Source organism: Balaenoptera physalus, assembly GCF_965194825.1.
Source record: "Balaenoptera physalus genome assembly, chromosome: 11".
NCBI lineage: Eukaryota > Metazoa > Chordata > Mammalia > Artiodactyla > Balaenopteridae > Balaenoptera > Balaenoptera physalus.
The window spans coordinates 99,445,663-99,468,716 of record NC_138896.1 but is presented as its reverse complement, the minus strand read 5'-3'; the positions used below and the strand labels follow the sequence as shown (position 1 = coordinate 99,468,716).

At 41.2% G+C, this 23,054-nt stretch overlaps 1 protein-coding gene and 1 long non-coding RNA gene across 18 annotated transcripts in view; one reads left to right on the top strand and one right to left on the bottom strand.

Annotated features, from left to right (window-relative positions):
* LOC309637538 (uncharacterized protein) overlaps positions 1–23,054 on the top strand; it is a 136,236-nt gene that overhangs the window by 62,735 nt on the left and 50,447 nt on the right. The window lies entirely within an intron of this gene.
* LOC309637558 lies at positions 150–22,928 on the bottom strand. 2 transcript variants are annotated; one of them, XR_014250652.1, is made up of 2 exons: positions 15,214–22,928; positions 150–13,832 (listed from the first exon to the last, which is right to left on the bottom strand). It is a non-coding gene; the product is annotated as an uncharacterized lncRNA (long non-coding RNA). The 2 variants fall into 2 exon arrangements; XR_014250653.1 differs by having other exon boundaries at positions 150–13,747.

Here is a 23,054-nt window from a genome sequence, read left to right as displayed (position 1 = left end):
TGAGTCCATTTCTGTTCCACTGAGCTGCCTGTCTGTTCAGGTACTATGCCTTTTTAATTATTGTAGCTTTACATTTTACTATATAACACAGCTAGGCAACCCTTGCTTCCCTTTTTCGGGATTTTCCTGCATACACTTGCTTGTTCATATTTCCATATTAATGTTATAATCAACTTGTATCATTTTAAAAAAAAACTTTTTTAAAATTGAGTTGTTTTTTTTTTTTACATGTATAGGTAATTTAGGAAGAATGACATTTTTATTTTTATTTTTTTAAATTTATTTTATTCATTTATTTTTGTCTGCATTGGGTCTTCTTTGCTGCGCGTGGGCTTTCTCTAGTTGTGGCGAGCCGGGGCTACTCTTGGTTACGGTGCACAGGCTTCTCATTGCGGTGGCTTCTCTCGTTGCGGAGCACGGGCTCTAGGCACGCGGGCTTCAGTAGTTGTGGCACATGGGCTCAGTAGTTGTGGCTCGCAGGCTCTAGAGCGCAGACTCAGTAGTTGTGGCGCATGGGCTTAGTTGCTCCGCGGCATATGGGATCTTCCCAGACCAGGGCCCGAACCCATGTCCCCTGCATTGGCAGGCAGATTCTTAACCACTGCGCCACCTGGGAAGCCCAAGAATGACATTTTTATAAAGCCTTTTTACTTAAAATCATGGATATCCTTCCCTTTGTTCAAGTCTTCTTTTTGAACCTCAGTAGCTTTAAAAGTTTATTCTTAGGAATTCAATCTTTTTGTTGCTAATACAAATGGGGTCCTTTCTTCCATTATATTTTCTAACTGTTGTTTCAAGGACTTTTAAAAGCCAAAGAAAAAATTTATTCTTATCTCAATAAATGGAATTTTCTAAACCATCGTAAGTAACCATAGCACTTGTAATTTAATTCTGTTCAAAATATTTCAAAAGGAAAAAAAAATCGCAAATTCATACAAGTAAAAGGATATTAGGAACAGACTAAAATATCTTTTTAAAACTATTTATTGATTCACATATAAAATGAATAAATAGAATCCACATAATTTTCTTGTTCTCACAAATCACTCACTGTTCATCTTTTGCCTAGTAGGGCGCGCAGATTGTTTTTGCTCAGTGCTGCTTAGGGAGCTCTGCTAATTACTTACCTCTCCCCAGGTGTAGGCTGGCAGCTCAGCTATTCTGATTCTTTCTCACCTAGATCTTAAGAGACAAACACTGCTGGGGACTAGAGCTTGCAACTCGAGCAGAGGAGACAGATGATGCCTGCCTGCTTTCCCCCCTGCCAGTTCCCCTCAGCACAGCCTGGGGAAGAAATATGTATCCAGGAAACCACAGTTCTACCCAAACCTGAGAACATTTCCAAGGTTAGCTGGAAAGAAGAAAGAGGAAAGTCTTTTCAGGGGACCTCCATTTTGGTAACCTGGGAGGATGCGGTATGGACGAGCAAGTTGTTCTAAGAGGGGAGCCTGGAGCTGGGAGGTCGCTAGGCTGTGTAGCCTTAGGGTGGAGTTTTCCTTTAGTGAGTGGTCACATTTTAGTCTTGGGTCTCATTCTTAGAACCGAGTTGGTTGGCTCTCTGACTTTGGAAGAATCACTGATTGGGCTGCGAGAGGAAAGAGTAGGGTGACTTCTCACCTCTCCTTTCAGGCAGGGGAGGAACTGGAGGCCATAATTTCCCCTTTCTGACACCTGAACAGCGTTCTTGTAGGCAGAAACCCTACCGATCCCATTGCTTGGGTTAACTGGTGGCCCCTGTATTTATTGAAAGACAATCAAGAGGCCTTCTGCAGAGTAACACTAACAAGGAGTAGAAGGGTTACGGAGTGTCCACCCCTGTCTCTGCCATGTACATGGATTCCCTTATTTTAATCCTCACAACAGCCCTGTAAGTTAAATATTTCTGTTATTTTCAACTCACAGGTGAGGAACGTCAGGTTCAAGGAAATTAACTAAGATGGCAAAAGACAGAGTCAGGATTTGAAATCAAGTGTCTGCTTTTGATGATCAAGCTTTGTACCACTATACTTGGCTCTTATGAAGATTAATGGTAAACCTCAATATTTGGAAATAAGGATGAGCAAAGGAGTTAAAGTTGTTTCTATATACTGAGTACTTCTTCCTATACTTTTACGTATGAACATTTATTCTAAAATGTAGGTTTTACATATATAGGCAGAGCTCATGTCAATGAGAGTAGTTGTAAACTCCACTCAAAGGCATATAATATTTTGTTCAAGTGATAGATATACTCACAAAGACATTGAAACATAAATAACAGATCAGCTAGCATGTTTATTCTACAGTGCTCTGAAGACTGTTCTACTTGTGACTATAATTCTCTACTCATAGTTTATTACATTCTTCCAGAGATGTCAGATGTGTGTGTATGTGAGTGAGTGAGTGTGTGTGTATGTGAGTGAGTGTGTGTGTTTATGAATAATATGATTTCCTTGTGGGTGCGAATTTCACCCTCTCTGTGATTCCTGTGCCCTAACCATATTGCTAGGCAACACCAAGAAACACACAGCCCACATTCTCCTAACTCCTTTTGACGTTCCACAAATGGAGTTTCGCTTTTCTGTGCAAGCAGAGTCACACCAGTGGGTTTAGAATTTTGGATTTTTAAGTCATCAGGTGTCCACGCAGATCTAGACCAAGTGACCATAACTATCAGAAACTGGCAGAAAAGAGGAAGAGCTGGCATAAGGGACTTGCACGTATTTGTTTTAAGCCTTTAGCTGATAATTCATTAGTGAAATCAAATGTGATTCTTGTAGGTGACATGAAGGAGAGAGAGGGTGCTGGCTTCCTTCTAAAGTACTCCTAGGACTTGGAGGGTAATTGGATAAGGAATACTCTTCATGATACTGGTGACGTCAACATACACAATTCACCAGATGCAAATCGGGTGCACATCTCCTCGGTCAACATAGAGACTAGTATTTTCAGGTCCGGCTCTAGAGCTTAGCAGAGCACAGTGAATGGATCCTGTGTCACAAGCTAAAGTCACTTAGAGCCCTCCTGCTCTCCGTTTCTAGAGAAAGGTCAGAGAGAGGCTTCAGTAGGCTGAAAAATGCCAGAATTGGGCCTGCAGTGGACAAATGCTTAGCACTTCATTAGGACATAAAAGATCTCTTGGTTTTTCCCCATCCTCTCAGGGAACCACAGGAAGCAGAATTTTCAGGTCTTTACACGGCTGACAGACATGACTGAAGAAGTAGCACTGCCCAAGTCAGAAAGTCTGTGATGGCGCACTGAGCTGACACTCAGCCTGTGAAAGCAAATATCACATTACAGTACCTTAGTTGTAGGCTTAAGAAACTGCAACATTTTTGCCAGTTGGGAGATAAAAATGAAGTGGAAATGGGGCCACTGGTAAGAACTAAACGTATGGGAAAATATGGTTGTATTAGTTATGTAAGTCTGCGTAACAACTTCCCCCAAAGCTTAGCAGTTTAAAACAATAATAAACATTCCTACACATGGTTTCAATAGGTCTGGAATGGAAGAGTGCCTTAGCTTGGTTCTGTGTCATGATCTCGTATGAGCTCGCAGTTAAGATGACAGCCAAGGCTGCAGTCGTCTGAAGGCTTGACTGGGGCTGGAAAATCCACTTTCAAGATGGTTTAATTGCATGACCTGCAAGTCATTGCTGGCTTTTAGCAAGAGGATTTAACAGCTAAACATGTGGCTTCCTACGTGTCCTCACAACGTGGTAGCTGCCTTCTCCAGAGTGGATGACCCAAGAGAGAGCAAGACGGAAGCCACGATGTCTTTTGTAACCTAGCATGAGAAGTCACGCTCCACCATCTCCACAATACCCTACAGGTTATACAGGTCACTCCTATTCACTATGGGCGGACACAACATATGGGTGTGAACGCCAGGAGGTGGGAATCACTGGGGCTGGCCATCAAATGATAGAGACATATCTGTGCATACAAGATTGAGAAGAAATTCATGTATTGATTGAGTGATTGACTGCTCTAGGGCAGAGGTCTCAATGCAAGCGGAAAGCAGTTCTGTAACAGACTCACCTGAAGAGCTTTAACCATGGTTTCCCTGCCCCACCCTAACCCCCAATATTCTGATTAAATCAGAGATGATACCCAGATTTGGGAACTACTGGATTACATGACCACCAAGGTCAAGTCCCACCTTAATCCTGTTCGCCAAACTTTCCTATCGTTTACCTAGTGTTACCTGGGGAGTTTGTTAAAAATACAGATTTCCATGCTGCACCTCTAGCTTCATGAATCAGAGTCTCCAGGGAGGGGCCTAAAAATCTGTATTTCTGCTTAATTTTTAAAATTCTTGACCAGGTCATACATTGAACATGATTAGAAATCCCAAAAGATATAAACGAATGTCATTGAAAAGTCCCCTTTCCAACCTTGTCCTCCCAACATCCCAATTCACCTTCTGGAGGAGGTGATGAGTGTTACTGGATTTTTTTGGTATGTGTATATTCCTCCAGCAATATGTGAATATATAACACATGTAAGGTAAATATATTTACTTTCCATATATATGTGTGTATGTATATATGTGTGTGTGTGTGTGTGTGTGTGTGTGTATTTTTTAAAGAAAAATCCAAAGAGTATACAGTGAAAAGCCAGTTCATTCCTGGTCCTGATCTCCATTTCTCTTCTTCAGAATCAGTCAGATTCAAACGCTTTTCCCAGTTTTTTGTGTGTCTCTTTCAGAGATAGAACTCTATCATTTTAACAAGTGACTCAAGTCATTCTTATAATCTGGTGGGTTTGCGACACCCTGATCTTTCCAAGTAACTTGAAACAGCTAGAAAACTTCACTTGGTTATGCTTGAGTTGTATGAAATGCATTTAGTTGGATTCTATCCTGGATGTTATACTTAGTTTTGTGGATTTAACCATTATTTTAAAAGGCCTACTATGTGCCGGGCCCAGGCGGCGGTGAACAACGAACCCAGCTCACAGGCGCTCACAATCTGATAGAGGAAACAGTCACTTTCAGCCCGAGTGTTATGAGGAAGGTGTATGTGGGGACCACAGCAGCTGCTGGCACTGGCGGTGAGGGGGGCGTCCTGAAGGAAGGGCTTTCCACCCTGAGGCAAAAGGGATGATGAGGTGGTGCAGACCAGGTACATGGAGAAGGAAAGTATTCCTGGCAGAGGAAAAGAGAAAGATGTAAAGGCTTTAAGTTTCGATCCAGTCTGCTGCTCTCGGCAACCGAAAAGTAAAGCATTGTGGTGTTTGTGTGCAGGAGAAGTTCAAGATAAAATGAGGGAGGTTGGGACTTCCCTGGTGGTGCAGTGGTTAAGAATCCGCCTGCCAATGCAGGGGACATGGGTCCGAGCCCTGGTCCGGGAAGATCCCACATGCTGCGGAGCAACTAAGCCCATGAGCCACAACTACTGAGCCTGTGCCCTAGAGCCTGCGAGCCACAACTACTGAGCCTGTGAGCCACAACTACTGAAGCCCGCGCGCCTAGAGCCTGTGCTCCGCAGCAAGAGAAGCCACCGCAATGAGAAGCCCGCGCACCACAATGAAGATTAGCCACCGCTTGCTGCAACTAGAGAAAGCCCGTACACAGTAATGAAGACCCAACACAGCCAAAAATAAATACATAAATAATTAATTTTAAAAATATATATTAAAAAAAATGAGGGAGGTAAACTGGGATCAAAATAAGATGGGAAAAAATAAGTCAGGCATTAAGCTTGGGAATGATATAACAAGTGTTTAAAAGAAATGAGTTGGAAGGGGGTGGGAGTGGAGTCAGGGAGATAACTGAGGAGACCGGGACTGGCTTGAATTAGACGGCCATGGTAGGGAGGGAGAAGACGGCAGACATTTTAAAGTTACTTAAAAGGCAGATTCAGCAAGAGTTGGTGATGGATTGAAAGGGCTGTAACTGGGACAGCCCCAGATTTCTACGATGGGCAGTCAGGTGTTTTCACTTCAACCGGGAACACAGGTGGGAAAGCGCTTTGGGAAAAGGGATTTGGGAGAATGAAGGATTGAGTTTGACATTTTCAGTCCGAGGAAGAAAGGAGAGCTAAATTAAAGTCTGCAGTCCGACTGAGAAATGAGTCGTTTGGTGGTGGCTGGTGGCAGGACAGGCATCTCCTAATTCCTCTTTAAACCTTATTGAGTTTGCATCTCGGCCTCCACCCCTGCTTTTTCCCTGCCCCCCACACTCCCGACGCCCCTCCTAAAGCAGGCTGAGCCTAATGGTCTTTTCCTCCTCTCTGCATCCTCCAGAGTGGAGGGGTCCGAAGGATGGTCCTGCGTTGTAAGCTGCCGTGTTTACAAAATTCAGGAGCTGGTGTGTTAGGTTCCGTAAAAAGAAAATACTCTTAAGGTGCTTATAAACCATCACCGAATGGTTCCATGTTTACCAGAATAGTGTACAGCACGGATTCTAACTCTCTTTAGTTTCTCGTTTACTCTGGGTACTAATGATATACCTCTTTAGTACTGCACTGGCCACCGATTGCACTGTGGATGTGTTTGTAATAATGTAAGCCTGCAGTCATAGTTTCCTTTGCCATTTGCACTTATTAACTCCTTTCGCTGGAATTAATAGAACTTAAGCAAGTTAGATATTGGAAAATACACACCTTTGCTTTGTGCTGTGAACAACCAGCCAGAGGCATTTCAAATTGTGAGGGTGACTAAGAAAATAAGATCTTTGCTATTGTGCAGAGAAATCTGAAGAATTTTATCCATCCTTCGGTTCTCTCTAAATGGCTCATTGTATGCTATCTGTAACGGCTCTAGGACAGATTTCTCTCTGAACTTCACAGCATGGGTGGAACAGAGTAATTTGGCCTTTATTTTTTCCTGGCAGTCAGTGCCGGTCCATTTATATGGTATGTTCACAGGAGAGCTGACAAGTGTTGAAAGGTTTTATTCGATATGCATTTTTTTTTAAAGTAGAAACAAATCCGTAAAAATAGGTACGTTTAAGCTAGTTTTCCTAGTTATTCTTAAGACCATAACAGTTCGGTTTCATTAAGGAGTTCCACCTCAAATAGACTAACTAGCTATGTTAAACAGTCTGGGCTATGTTTAATATTCATGATAAAACCGTGTACTGTATGAACAGTTTTTAATGATATAAATGCAAAATCACATTATTTTTCTGTGTAACTTGCAAAAGCCATTCCTGCTAAAATGGGGCTGCTTATGCTAATTTGTTATAGTTAGTGAGTTGCAGGCAGCTCTGTGAATTTACTTTTCTTGGCAGTTCTAGAATATCCTGCCATAACACATACTGAAAAACTGTTTGATGGGTTATGAAAATCTGGATGTACTAAAGGTACATCTTGTGCAAACCGTAAAATAAATACATGATTACATTTAAAAATCTGTTATCTTATCAGATTAAGGAAATTGTCATTATAACAACCCAAGGAAAATTAAACCATTTTCAACGGAAGATATACTTTCCCTTTGTACATCCGGTAAATATTTTTAATATCCAATGCTGGCTCAATTTTGCTGGTCTTTCTGGAAAAAAAAACCCCAAAAAACTGCCAGCTGGAGGTAAAATGGATTCCACCTAGAACCTATTTTGGAGATAGGTAACACCTCATGGCTTTAGTTGATATTCTGAATAAAGTGTAAGAAATGCAGTTGTCAGGATTATTGGTATAAAATATATTTTGAAATTTTCAGCATTATTTCTAAGCAAGCCAGCCAAGTTCTATTATTTCAAGGATGTTGAATTCTGGGTCTGTCAATATTACTGTTGCCACTGATACATGATTGCTTCATTCGTAATAAATGAATAAGCTATATAATTTGGTTTGGTGCTGTGCTAGCTATACCTTCCCAACTCCTTTGAGACAGCCTCGACCTCCAGGAGCTTAGATTTCTAACACATGAAAAGATGTTGGGGAGAAACAAAGGCAATTCATTTTTCCACTTATTCAACAAATGTATATTGAGAATGTACTATGTACAAGGCCCCTTGTTACACTTTCTTCCGGCCTGGGGAATATATTGTGGCAAATAGGAGAGATTTGGTTCATATCCTTGTATTCTATTGGGGAGACAAAACATGAAACGACAAATCATACAATTAATTATTTAATAATTAGGGGAAGTGTTTCAAAAGATACCTGCGGGGTGGGTTGAGGGCAGATATCTGGAGGCTGGTGGAGGAACAGCCTTCTTTTTTTTTAAAAAATATATATATATATATATTTTTTAATTTTTATTTATTTATTTATTTTATTTTTAGTTGTCCTGGGTCTTCGTTTCTGTGCGAGGGCTTTCTCTAGTTGGGGCGAGTGGGGGCCACTCTTCATCGCGGTGCGCGGGCCTCTCACTATCGCGGCCTCTCTTGTTGCGGAGCACAGGCTCCAGACGCGCAGGCTCAATAATTGTGGCTCATGGGCCTGGTTACTCCGCGGCATGTGGGATCTTCCCAGACCAGGGCTCGAACCGGCGTCCCCTGCATTGACAGGGAGACTCTCAACCACTGCGCCACCAGGGAAGCCCGAAACAGGCTTCTTTTTAAAGGAGTTCTTGAAGTTTAAATTGTGTTTGGAATGAACTGGGATAAAATCTTAATTGTGTCAAGTTTAAAAAAAAAATTATTGTATTTAAAGGTAAAGAGTCAAAAGATCTCTAAGATAAATATGGTGTCGTTTGGTAATAATATTGTATAGCCAGGAATATGTCTGTGCAGGTGCCGAAGACAATTTCCTACCACTTGAGGAAATGATTTTTAATCTTAGGGTAAAAGTAAGATATTATATTCCACTTAAGAAGGAGGAAAAATGGATAAGAAATGCAGATGGCCAATTAACTTCTTCAGTCAAACCTCATGCCCATGATAAAAAATGTAAAGCTTAACGTTGAAAAAAAAAAACCTTTGACATGCTTATATGTTTGTAAAAGCTTCAAATTGATTAAAATTCTTCAGTGACAAGGTTAGGTTCCTTGATCAGTGAATGTTCTCATATATTTCTAAGCAAAATGGAATGATTTTATTTGAAGCTGAGACATAAGGACAGAGTTGTACAAGGAAAGCCTAAATTGACTAAGAAAAGTCAAATATATAATTTAAATGATTTTTGCAACTTACTCTTTCAATAATAAGTTTCAACCAAACCTAATTAATTTTCAATTTCTAGCACAACGTGCAGTTTTAGAAAATGTGTCATTAAAGAGATATACAACCAGGGACTTCCCTGGTGGCGCAGTGGTTAAGAATCTGCCTGCCAATGCAGGGGACATGGGTTCGAGAAGATCCCACATGCCACGGAGCAACTAAGCCCGTGCGCCACAACTACTGAAGCCCTCGCACCTAGAGCCTGTGCTCTGCAACTAGAGAAGCCACCGCAATGAGAAGCCCGCACACTGTAACGAAGAGTAGCCCCCGCTCGCCGCAACCAGAGAAAGCCTGCGTGCAGCAGTTAAGACCCAAGGCAGACAAAAATAATTAATTTTAAAAAAAGAGAGATAAATAACCAGAAGTAAAGTAAATGTAATCATCTACTAGGCTTAGATTGGGTAAAAAGAGTAATTTACGCTTATTCAGTACTATTTGAATAGGTAATGTGTACATTATTTTTTTTTTAAACATTATGAATTGTATATTTATTTGGTTCAACAAACATTTTCTTGAGCATCTACTAAGTATTAGGATTGATGAGGGGCACTGTGGATACATAACATCTGCCCTTGGAGAAGTCTCAAGCATAGCAAGTCAACTCTGTACCTTGTAACATTGTGGAGGGTGCAGAGCACTATGGGGGAGGAATTTTTAATCCAACTTTTAGGTAATAAGTACATTATTGAAAAAAAAAAATCAAGGAATCCAAAAATTATATATCTCATCCCATCCTGTTCTCCATCCACCTAATTCTCAACCATCCTAGACCGTGCACGGAGACGGCACACCCTGGAAGTTATTATTACTTGTGTGTGTGTATACATGAGTTCTTTAGCACATATGAGCAAATTTCGATATGGGCTTGTTTCTTTTTACACAAAAGGTAAAGTCCCGAGTACACTGTTGAGCCTTCACTTTTTTCTCACTTATTTCTTGGAGATCTTTTTGTATCAATATGCAAATCCTTTCACTTTTGTTTTTTCATGTACAGCTGTATCGTATTACACTGTATGGATGTACCATAATTTATTTGACATTCGGGTTGTTTTTAATAAACAGTTCTGCAGTGAACAACCTTATGGGTGGTTACTTCCCAAGTATACCCAGAAAGGTAGAATTGCTAGTCAAAGATACAGTCATTAGACATTTTAGTAGCTATTGCAAAAATGCCCTGTGTTTGTACTAATTTAAAGATTGCACTCATTTACCCTTCCATCAGCAATATATGAGAATGTTTATTTTCCATTTGGTGTTATCGATCTTTTAGATTTTTTTGGTGAGTGATTGGAGAAAAATGGTATCTCAGTTTTTCATTGTTTATCTCTTTTAAGATTTTCTATTGGACTGTTAGTCCTTTTTTCCCCTTATTTGAAAAAGCTCTTTTATATTAGGAAGGTAAGATCTTCATTAGTAATATGAGTTGGAAATATTTTTATCTTACATTCTCATTTGTTTTTTGACTTGCTGGGGATGGCTTTTAACACAAAAGTTTTATTTTTATGTAATTGAATTTATCAGTATTTTCTTTTATGGCTTTTGGATTCGACTCATTGTTGGAAAGGGCAACTCTACTCCAAGATCATTAAGAGAGCATCCTGTTTTTCTTCTAGGGCTTGAGTACTTTTCATTGTGTGTCTTCAAATATTTTATCCATTTGGAAATTTTCCTGGAGTAAGATATGAATTTTCCCCCTAAAATGTTACCCAGTTATCTCAATGTCAAGTATTGAATTGTCCATGTTTCCACACTGTTTTGTGATGTCATTTTCATCTCATATCTATTTGGATCAATTTCTGAACTTTTAAAAATATACATATTTTTATACATTTCAACTCTTAAAAATGTTCCCATGCTGTTTCTGTGTTCAGGTTCCTTTTAGGTAACTTCAGTGTTTACTTTTTTTTTTTAATTTTAAATATGCTTTTTTCCTCTTAACAAAGCTTTGCATTAGTTGCTTCCTCGAGCAACATCTCTAGAAATTTACACAGAATAAAAAATGTACTTGCAATTATGTGAAAATATTATTCGCATCAGAACTAATTCTGCAAAAGCTGAATTCTTGCGAAAAAGAAAAATCTATTTCAAGTGAACTTCCCTCAGTCCCAGGGAACCTCCATATACTCAGGTCAGAAATATTTCTTTACTATACATAATGTATTTTAAAGTATTTAAAGATGGATCAATTGGGCAAAGAGTTGGAAGAAAGGGTTTTAGATCTACCTCAGAATCTCTTGGTGAGGTTACTTAGAGACTTATCCTTAAATCACATTTATTGCAGGCTGGTTTTGTCACTTTTTAAAAATATTTTTAAATTGGAAACAACAGCGGGCTGGTTATATAATACTTGTAATGGCAGGATTTTAGGGAAAATATCAGGCCTGCAGGCTTTAGATAATCACATGCAAAGTCACGTGTGAGAGTAGGAAATGGGGAAGAGCAGTGCTATGTCTGATTATTTACTTTCTAGGGGTGCACACAGATTATTTCTGGTTTAATCTGGAAGATTATATAGCCGAGAATAAAGATCCCATAGACTTCTGCAGACGGCAGAATCTCACCAGTTGGTTTTAAACCTGAGGCACATAGGCTGCATTAGACACTGGACCACCCGCTCATGTCCTATTCCTGACTTTCTTGAATCAAATAAGGTCTTTTTGAAAAGCTTGAAATTAGTATTCATATAAACAGGGAAATGCTGAAACCAGCTGGCATTCTGTAGATGAAATCACTAGAACAGGAACTTGGAATAGTTTTTCTTCCTGATTATTTTGCTAGGTCGTCACCATAAATGGGGCAACTTGGGTCAACCCTCTGACTCTTCCTGGGGAAGACATCCACCTAAGTATTTTACAGTGTTTATTAAATTATTTTAAAACATATACTGTGTTTAACATAGACATGGCTATATATAAAAATAAAACATCTATTTGGCAATCAGGGAAGAATGACATAGAATGCTAGAAAAAAGAGGAAGCAGTTTCATTACTATCAGACGTGGAGTAGAACTTAGTCTTAGCTAGATCTCATTTAAGAAATGGAAACAAAAAAAGAAATCCAATTTACTTCCTAAGTTTGTATCAGAATATCTTTTCTTCTTCAGAATATTCATCCTGAAATTTAAATGAACGCATCAAAAATGCAAGTCCAATCTCCTCTAGGAAACTTAATATGATCACTTGAGAAAAATATCTCATTAACTATACCCTGAATAGTTTTTGCCCATAACTAATAACATGTGTAAACAGAAATACAGGAAGTCAAAATTAATTTTAAACGTACTCAGTAAATGAACAGCTCTCTATTTTTCATAATCTAAAGGGAGAAAAAAAAAAGCGTTACTGAGAAAATATCCAAATTTCTTTGAAAGAAAGTTTATTGAATATTAGCACCGAACTCCTTTCTTGTGTGAAATGATTGACCAATGTGTGAATTTTTTTCTGAGAGTAAGGGTATAGGCATTTCAAAATTGGGATTAGGAGGCTGGATGATTTAAGTGCCCTGTGTAATTAAATGTGCTTCTTTGCTCTAAAAATAGCATTTTGTTGGGCTTACCGATACAATAGTGGGATAACCTATAGGAGGTAACTTGTGATGACACTATGGTCACTATGCAGTTGATAAGAAGCGTTGGTTGATGGTTACTATTGATGAATGAAGAAATTATTGGAATAAGAGGGAAGGAGAGAACAGCTGTAAAGTTGCTAGCATGAGGCAAAGAATGAACGAAGCAGTGGATAACAGTGATTATTTGGTGGTAAAGCACTGAAGGCAAGGATTACAGTTTATATTTCTTTTTTTAACCTTTAGCACCTCATACGGCTTTCATTGTTTGCTAATTGTGTTGCCTGAGCAGCATAAATCTCCCTGTTTGATTCCTTTTTAGTGGTTCTTTATTAAAACTGCCTATGAGAAATGAAAATTGAAAAGGCTTTTTTTCTTTTTTCTTTTTTTTAAGGAAAGGAAGACTGGGGTAAGGTCAAATTACTGTTTGGTTAGTGTATATAATAGGAAACAATTACATGAATTGAAAACTTCCTTTCCTGATATTTCAGACATGCTAGGGTTTGTGTTTTTTAAATTAATGGATGTATTAAGCACCTTCTGTGCTTAAGGGGTAAGACTTGGTGCCTATTGTTTAAGCAAATTATTTCGTTTGAGTGACAAAGTTCATGCTCCCTTATATGTAACATAAGTGTAGTATAGTTAAGTCTATACTAAGTGTCTAAGAGGATTCAGGTCACAGAATTACGTGAACTGTCAGCGCAGGAAAGTTTTCTTTCTTTTTTTTTTATAAATTTATTTATTTTATTTATTTACTTTTAGCTGCGTTGGGTCTTCGTTGCTGCACGCAGGCTTTTTCTAGTTGCTGCGAGCAGGGGCTACTCTTCGTTGTGGTGTGCGGGCTTCTCACTGCAGTGGCTTCTCTTGTTGCAGAGCACGAGCTGTAGGGGCACGGGCTTCAGTAGTTGTGGCACATGGGCTCAGTAGTTGTGGCTCGCGGGCTCTAGAGCGCAAGCTCAGTAGTTGTGGCGCACGGGCTTAGTTGCTCTGTGGCACGTGGGAGCTTCCCGGACCAGGGCTCGAACCCATGTCCCCTGCATTGGCAGGCGGATTCTTAACCACTGCGCCACCAGGGAAGTCCCAGGAAACTTTTCTGGAAAGAGATTAAGGTCAGTTCTTTCTCTTCTTCCACGTGTGGCCTATAACTGCCCAGGAATCAGAGAACTGGATTGCTCTTGCTTACAAAAGAACAAAGGGTAGGATTAATGGGATTGGGGAACTTTGTTCACAATCTTGGGAAAAGTGCTTAACATGTCACTGAGGGCACTTGGAGGGTGTGGGGTGTTTGTGTGTGTGTACCCCACCACGATCATATTTTTTCCTGGAATTTTCCCTTTCCGAGTTAGTAGCTAAAGATGCCATAGAAAGAATCGAGGGGGGACAGAGATGGTTTAGGATTACGTTTGAATGAAAAAGTGGTGGTTTCAGAGGGTTCATTGCAGCCCCTGGACCTGGGGAAGGGCCTTCCCCCGGACCCTGTCCGGGGAAACCGTATGAACGTGTCATTCCTCTCAGTGTGAGCGAAGTTGACATTAGAAGGGAATTGAAGAGAGCTCAGGGAAAGACAAAACGGGCCTCCGTTTTTGATAGGAATGGAGATAGGGGCAGATACATTTGACGTCATGGGGAGATTCTTTTGCCTCTGAACACATTCTCAATCGGCTCCTTGGAAGTCTTTCCAGTCCTGTGGCATCCTCCAGCTCGTGCCTTAGATTTCTGCTTTCCAGCAGTTACCTAAAAGCACAGCCAGACATTCCTGACTGCTCACTTCTAGCAATAATCTCCTCCTTTGACAGAGCCTCTCATGGTGAGAGTCCCGTCTCCTGCTTTCGACACACATGCCTGCCTCAAATGTTCTTCTGACATCCAAGGTACAACTCTGAATTCTAGGAATTCGCTGACCCTCTGCTCTGATCCCAGAATGAACAGTCGCCTGAATCAATACTCAGGTCATTCTTTACAAATGAATACCTCCTGCATCACCCCATGCAGACTGCTCTACCACTGAAACCTTTCTTCTAGACCTGGAATTGCTAGGAATGAACGTTTCTTCAGGGATCTTAGCAAATCTAGAGTCTCCAGGTGTCTGCTAAGTCCTACCTCTGTTGAATCATTTTGTTGTTTAGCATGCAGTTCTTGTCATTTGTCTGATCTAATTATAGCTGAAAACCTATGACAACTTCCTATGGTCAGTATGTCATCCTGACCCTCACTTAACAAATATCAGAGTTCTAACTACGTGCTGGTGTGCTCTAATGGCCTTCTTTTTTGGGGAAATGAAGGTTGCTGCTATACCAGCATGCTTCTGTGTGTGACTTGCCATCACATTTGTACGTCTTAAGACTCTTCTTTATTTTCCAGATATTCTATACTGATCATATGTCACTGCCCTCTAAAAAGTCATCTGAATAGAAACATCATCCCTCCCCCAAATCGACACAGATAGAAACTTATAAAAATAATATATGAAGATGTTCACATACACATATACACATATGTAACTTTTAAATAAAGATTCACAACTAGGAAGTTTTGATAATAGTGATATTTGACACTGACCTAGTGTTTTACCGTTTAACAGCTGTTTTCATATATCTTGTATTGGAGGTCGACTAGCTTAGTAGTTAGAAGTCAGTTCACATCTTGATATGGCGTGGGCTGGGCGTTGAACTTCTCTAAGCCTCAGTCTGATCTCTGGACCTATCTCATAAAGTCATTATGAGGATTTGGTGGAATGATGCTTGTAATGCGTGAAGAGGGTCTAGATCATGGGAAATGTTCAATTCACGTTCCTTATTGTCTGATTTTTTTTTCCCCCCACAAACATTCTTGTGCAAAAGTAGGGCATGGGGGATTATCTTCATTTTACCAAGGAGGAAAATCGTGCTCAGAGAGATTTGCTGAAATGACAAGCAATTCTTTAGTTTTTAAACTGAGTTCCAATTGCAGTCTTATTGCCGGCCTGGAAAGGGCCATCAAGTGAGTCCCCAGGGACCTTTCTCTAGGGTGGAGCAAACACACAGGGAACCTGAAACACCCGTTGAACCACTCTTGTGGGATTAAGAGAACCCCTACGGATCTGACCCTGTCAGATCCTCTATAGAGTCGCAGAGCTAATGGCCTCAGTTCAATTTGAGTCAGATGTTAACAAGGCAGGTTCAAATCATTCTTTACTCTTTTTTGGGGGTGCGGGTGGGGGAAATGATGAAAACAAATTATATTAATTTCAGTAACCTTCTCATTTCTAAATGAAACTTACTTGCCTGAGAATTTCTGTGAGTGTGTAGTTGCTTTCAAAACTCAGCTGCCTTAGAACACTCTATGACATAAATCACAGCAAGATCCTTTTTGACCCACCTCCTAGAGAAATGGAAATAAAACCAAAAATAAACGAATGGGACCTAATGAAACTTAAAAGCTTTTGCACAGCAAAGGAAACCATAAACAAGACGAAAAGACAACTCTCAGAATGGGAGAAAATATTTGCAAATGAAGCAACTGACAAAGGATTAATCTCCAAAATTTACAAGCAGCTCATGCAGCTCAACATTAAAAAAAACAAACAACCCAATCCAAAAATGGGCAGAAGACCTAAATAGACATTTCTCCAAAGAAAATATACAGATTGCCAACAGACACATGAAAGAATGCTCAACATCATTAATCATTAGAGAAATGCAAATCAAAACTACAATGAGATATCATCTCACACCGGTCAGAATGGCCATCATCAAAAAATCTACAAACAATAAATGCTGGAGAGGGTGTGGAGAAAAGGGAACCCTCTTGCACTGTTGGTGGGAATGTAAATTGATACAGCCACTATGGAGAACAGTATGGAGGTTCCTTAAAAAACTAAAAATAGAACTACCATATGACCCAGCAATCCCACTACTGGGCATATACCCTGAGAACACCATATTTCAAAAAGAGTCATGTACCAAAATGTTCATTGCAGCTCTGTTTACAATAGCCAGGACATGGAAGCAACCTAAGTGTCCATTGACAGGTGAATGGATAAAGAAGATGTGGCACATATATACAATGGAATATTACTCAGCCATAAAAAGGAATGAAACTGAGTTATTTGTAGTGAGGTGGATGGACCTAGAGACTGTCATACAGAGTGAAGTAAGTCAGAAAGAGAAAAACAAATACCGTATGCTAACACATATATATGGAATCTAAAAAAAAAAAATGGTCATGAAGAACCTAGGGGCAAGATGGGAATAAAGATGCAGACTTACTAGAGAATGGACTTGAGGGTACGGGGAGGGGGAAGGGTAAGCTGGGACAAAGTGAGAGAGTGGCATGGACATATATACACTACCAAATGTAAAATAGATAGCTAGTGGGAAGCAGCCGCATAGCACAGGGAGATCAGCTAGGTGCTTTGTGACCACCTGGAGGGGTGGGATAGGGAGGGTGGGAGGGAGGGAGATGCAAGAGGGAAGAGATGTGGGGACATATGTATATGTATAACTGATTCACTTTGTTATAAAGCAGAAACTAACACACCATTGTAAAGCAATTATACTCCAATAAAGATGTTAAAAAAAAAAAAAAACTCAGCTGCCTTGGTTAACGTAGCTTTGCAAAAGGGGTACACACAGAAGCTTGGAACCAACGGCGGGATGCTGGCCGGCCCTTGCCTTATTTGGGCATGTGTGTTATCCAGCGACTTTATGTGAGACAGGGCTCCTCTTCTTAAACTACTTGAAAAGTAATGCATCTCATCAGCTTGTGACAAAGATGCACTCTGTGATTCTTCTTAGCAGTTTCATTTCTTTTACAAGATTAAAGTTAACGCCTCACAGCACTTGTTGTGTTAACCATTCTTCGGCAAGTAACCCAATTTTCTTTTTCCTAAAATGTAGTTTTAAAAACAAATTCATTTCTTTTACAATGAACTGAAATGTTAAAATGTTTCGGCTAGGAACAGTGTCACCCTTCCTTCTGCTGTACTTCTTGCAAAAGTATTCTTGGACTTCTCAGCTTTAAGAGAGATAGACTATGTCAGTGAAACATTCCCAATAAGTAAAGGGTAATAATTCACATTATTAAAGATATTTTGTTCACTGATGGATTCTGTTAGTGGTAACTTTAATTTATAGGAGTGAAATGTTAGGAGTCAGTTGACCAGCAAAATCTCTGAAATCACCTTGTTGAGAAGACAATTGAAAGGGCAAACATTTGATATGTACCAAAGTTTTTGGTAATGCAGCTATCTGGTAAACTTCAAAGTGGAATCTACAGAGATAGTCTGGAAAGCTAATGTTAAAAGCTTCATAAAATCATAGCTCTGAATTATGATGAAAACACAGTTTAGGAAAATAAGCTGGAAAAACTAGGTTTAACGGTTAGACCACAGATAGAAAAGTATTTAATATAGGCATGATAATCTGCAAAGAATATATGGATAATTTCTACTGGATATTTATTTTTACTTCTGACAATTTCAAAAGAACTACAAAATGCCATAGAAATATAACAGCTTTTCTCTGATTGGTACATGTCCGAGGGCATGTTTTTGCAATAATAGAAATGTTAGTTTTGCTGTTCACACAAAAAACCTCAGTTTGGCTAATTTAAGTCTTAGGCACAGAATGATGCCTACCAGAATGACAGGGAGATACTGCACACGGTTGCTTCCTGTCCTGAGCATTTGAGTGTTGCTAGGCAACAGTTAAAAAGGCACCACATACCTTTGGTGTGACATTGCCAGGTGTTAAAAAAAAAAAAAAAAAAGATACCAGGTAAGCTGAGCTGAGAAGCTAGAAATCCATTAGGAATAAAAGATTCCTGAACGAATCCACACTGAACGAGTGTGGTTTGTGTGCCTGCCTGCACGCATGTGGATGTAGAAACATGAGTTATTAGTAGTCATCCGCAACTTGTTACAGAACATGCAAAACTAATTTTCTTTAAAATATGTGGTCACAAGAGCAGCCTTGCCATGAATACCCTACTTGTTTCAACTGTAAGCAGTGAATCGATTTTTTTTTAAGAGGTGAGGGGTTTACAAAACAGCCGTAATAGTAGATTATTCATATCCTCCTCTCCCCAGTTCTGAAAAACCTGGGGAAGAAGGAGATTAAACTGTAGCCTCCAAACCAAGACATCTATAGGAAAAATGAATTAACTTTCATAGGGGTTGCAAATAGAAATAACTCTCTCTTTTTTTTCTTTTATGTCAAAGCTCCTGGGATTAGTTTTTCTATCAAGATTTTATCCCTAGGGTGAAATTCAGATGCAGAGTTTAGAAGCTGAGGTGGGGTTGTGTTTTCCAAACACATGCCCTTCCCACATGTCCTTCTAACAGTGTGACGATGGCATCCCTCCATCAACAGGTGGGGCCTATGTCCCATTTCCTGGAATATGGGTGGGCCAATGACAGGGCAGAAGGGATGTCACCTGACTTCCAAAGCTAAGTCATGCAAAGTGACAAAGCTCCTGCTGGGATTCCTTTCTCAGAACTTTGTCTTAGGATCCCTAAGACACATCTGTGAGAGTACCAGCTAGCCTGAAACCACCCTGCTGGAGAGACCACATGGGAGGCTCCTTAGCGACAGTTCTAGCCTCCAGCTGTTCAAGCCTTCTTCCCACCACCAACCTCCAGACACAGGAGAACCCGCCTTCAAACCATCCCTAGCTGATGCTGAGTGGAGCAGAGACCAGCTGTACCCACTGAGCCCTGCCCAAACTGCAAAGTACTGAGCAAAGTAGTGTTATGCTACTAAGTTTTCTGGTGGTCTGTGATGCATCATTAGAGAACATTAGGATTTGGAGAAAATTTTTTTAGCGTTAAATGCTAAGTAAAAGTTAATATACCCATAGCAGGGTTGTTTGGTCAGCAGATTAATAAACTGTCATTTACAGTGTTAGTGTCAAGTTTGAAGCAGAAAACCACCTTGTCTTTTTTTTTTTTTTTTTTAATTATTTTTATTTTTGGCTGTGTTGGGTCTTCGCCTCTGTGTGAGGGCTTTCCCCAGTTGCGGCAAGTGGGGGCCACTCTTCATCGCGGCGCGCGGGCCCCTCACCATCGCGGCCCCTCCCGTTGCGGAGCAGAGGCTCCAGACGCGCAGGCTCAGTAGTTGTGGTGCACGGGCTTAGTTGCTCTGCGGCATGTGGGCTCTTCCCGGACCAGGGCCCGAACCCGCGTTCCCTGCATTGGCAGGCAGACTCTCAACCACTGCGCCACCAGGGAAGCCCCCACCTTGTCTTGATGAGAGCTGTTGACAAACATGGAACCGTTTGGTTGACGAGCTTCCTTGATATTCTTCTGAAGCCTAACCGTAGTCTAATGTCTTGATTTCTTAATTATGATAATCAAGTGAACAGAGGAAGGCAGAGGATGTAGTGGTCTCTTAGTTGTCTGCTTCTCGTGATTCTCTGGGTTAGGAATTGGGATAGTGGTCAGCTGGGTAGATTTCCTGCTCCATGTGATTTGGTGGGAGTCACTCACTCAGCTGCCTTCAGCTTGTGGCTGGGCTGGGATGGAAGGTCCAAGAAGGCCTCTCTTGCGCATTGCCTCACCACTCATGTGCTGTGTCTCATCACTCAGCAATGTAACCCAAGCTTCTTTAATGCATGGAGGCTGACTTCCCAGAGCGGAAAGCAGAAGCTGCCAGACCTCTTAGGGCTTGAGCGTGAAAGTCCGAGAATGTCACTTCCACTGCATCCTACTGGTTAAATGAAGTCACAAACCAAGTCAAGGGGAGGGAAAAGAGACTCTACCTGTAGAAGGATGGCGTGGCATGCACATACAGGGTGGGAAGAAATTGTTGGCCATTTAGGAGACAAACGGGAAGAGTAATTGGCTCTGAAGAGGGAGAGAGGGGTTCTAATCCTAGCTCTGCCACTAACTAGCTGTGTGGTTTTGGCCAAGTCACCTGTTAATGCTTAACTTGTTTGTTCACATGCCAGGTGAGGAGAATGAGCCGTGAGCTCCAAGACCCTGTCTAGTTCCAAAAATTTGCCTCTAATCAAGACAGAACCTACATTAGCCTAGAAAGTGAGGGGGGAGGGTATATGAACAGAAACACAATTAATGACTTATCCAGTTGTTCTCTTCTGGGCTGTTGTTAGCCTGTGTTTAACCTTTAGCTCTGGACGGGCTAACTAGACTAATCAATCACCATAGGATCTCAGCTTTTGAGGCTTATTCTTCTATCTTCAGGACTTTGCTCCGGGTACAACCTACCTTCCCCTTCCACCTCTTCCTCCTCTTCAGCCTCACGGGGTGGGAAGTCAAAATGCTGTTCAGTTTTACACCTGAGTTTTTATCTTTTACAAGGAGCGGGAAGCATTAGGGCTCTGAAGGGAGTTGGAGTAGGGACCCTGGAACTAGGATTTGACAAAATAGTGTAGCCAGTTGAATACCTCTCTGAATATTGTGTTGAACAATCTGCACCTGTTGCAAGATGAGACCTGCCCCCTCACCCCCAAAGTGAACTGAAACAGGTTTTTTTGTGTTTTTAAAAATCTTCAACCATGGGCTTTATACTTTTGAAATGTACAATTCCTTCAGCAAGCAGTCTCAAAAACTTGATTTCAGGAGAACTACAGGTTGCCACAAGGACCCCCCAAACTAGATCTTTGATCATTATTTGGGAGGTTCAGGATGGAAAAGATCTACAGTGGGTACACAGGGTCTTTACCTTAAGGAGCTCATCATTGAGTAAGTTATCAGGTGCCTTCCAATTTGCAGGCCTAAGTTAGACATAGCAGGTGAGCCCTTACTGGCTATACCTGCTCCAGGAATTTCCAGAACAGCATCCAGATACAGGCAGAGCCCTGTGTATCTTACCCCGTTACTCCTTTACCCTAGTCCGTGATTTTTCAAGTTGGGGGTAGGGTGGAGACACTAAAACAATGTGCACTGAGATCTACTGGATCCCAGATGGTCATTCTGGCACTAAACTCTCACCCCTCGCTACATCTTTCTACTTTATTGCCAGAACTCTTAGGACTCCTCAAATGAGAAAATAGTCATGTTTTTTGGTCACAATAAGCAATATACAAATCCTGATGCTCAAGAATGCAGCTTCTCATTACTATCAGAATAATCTGCTAGATCTGCCAGCCACTCCATGTTTTTGGTCTTCATTCTTTCTCTAAGCGCTCTCTGTTATCTCCACCAGCTAGGATCTTCTTATCCTTGCTTCCTTACTATCCCACACCGTCTCCCCTCACAACCTATTTCCAGCGCTTCCATTCTGTCAAAATTTCAGTTTAGGCCCCTACAAATCCAAATGCAGGAAAGATATTCTTTCAAATGTTATGAAGAAACATGTGATCAAAATCAATCCATGAACAGTCACTGTTCTAAAATCTTTGGGGGAGAGGTGTTAAAGATGAACCAGAACTTTAAGACCTCAAAGCAGTAATGCTTTTTGTTATTGGTTCAATTCTCATTGTTCCTTAATCCTTCTCTATGAACCAGGAAATGAAATTTGGGGCTAGAGGAGCAGATCTGAAGCTATTTCCCCATTATATTTGCACCCAGGTTATCAACCTAAAAAAACTGTCCACGGGACAAATATGGCAAATGGGGGACAGATGTTCACCTAAGTCCTGTATCAGGAATGCCCCAACTTAGGCCACGACAGCTTCTAAGTCGTGTTAAAAACAACAAAAAGCTAGTTCTCAAGGAACATGTGTCCTAATCGAGGGGCCTATGGCATAAGAATATACAAACCTGACATAAGGCACATATTTCAGGTTTTGAATCTAACATCACGGTCTACATCTAGCCTTATGTTTTTCTTCGTATGACCATACACAAGAAAGCTGCACAAGAATACCTGTAATTGGGTTACGTTAATGGAAGAAGTCGAAGTGCCACTAGAGTTGTATGCGTGACCTGGACTGGCCTCGAAGGCCGGCCGATGGCCGGGTGGGCGCCCTCGGAGGAGAGCATCACTCTGAGCCTGCTACTTCTGCTGGAAGAGACTCTGCCCGCAGAATGCTCTAGAGATGATCATTACTGAAGGGTGTGCTGCTCTGAAGGAACTGCTGAGGTTCATGACATGAAGGAGTTAGTGAGGGTTCCAGAGATTTGCATTTAGACATGAAATGGGGAAATCTGGAGCAGTCCTTTCTGACGTTCCTCTGACAACCCCAAAAGGGCAGGGTGTGCAGCCCGTGACACCCACTTCCTTCCTTTTCCGAGGAAACGCCCCCTCCCGCATCCAGGCCTGCCCGGACCCCCCCCGCCCCCCGCCTTCCAGTAGAGCTCGCGGCCTTAGCCGCGCAACAGTTTTCCGACCCCCTCCAAATCCCTACCTGGCGCACGCGCACACAGCACGCGGCCAAGCAGGCGCGGCCGGCTGCGCGAGAGGGGCATGAATCGGCCGAGGCTGCAGCGCTCCCTCGGGGGGCGGGGCAGCGAGGGGGCG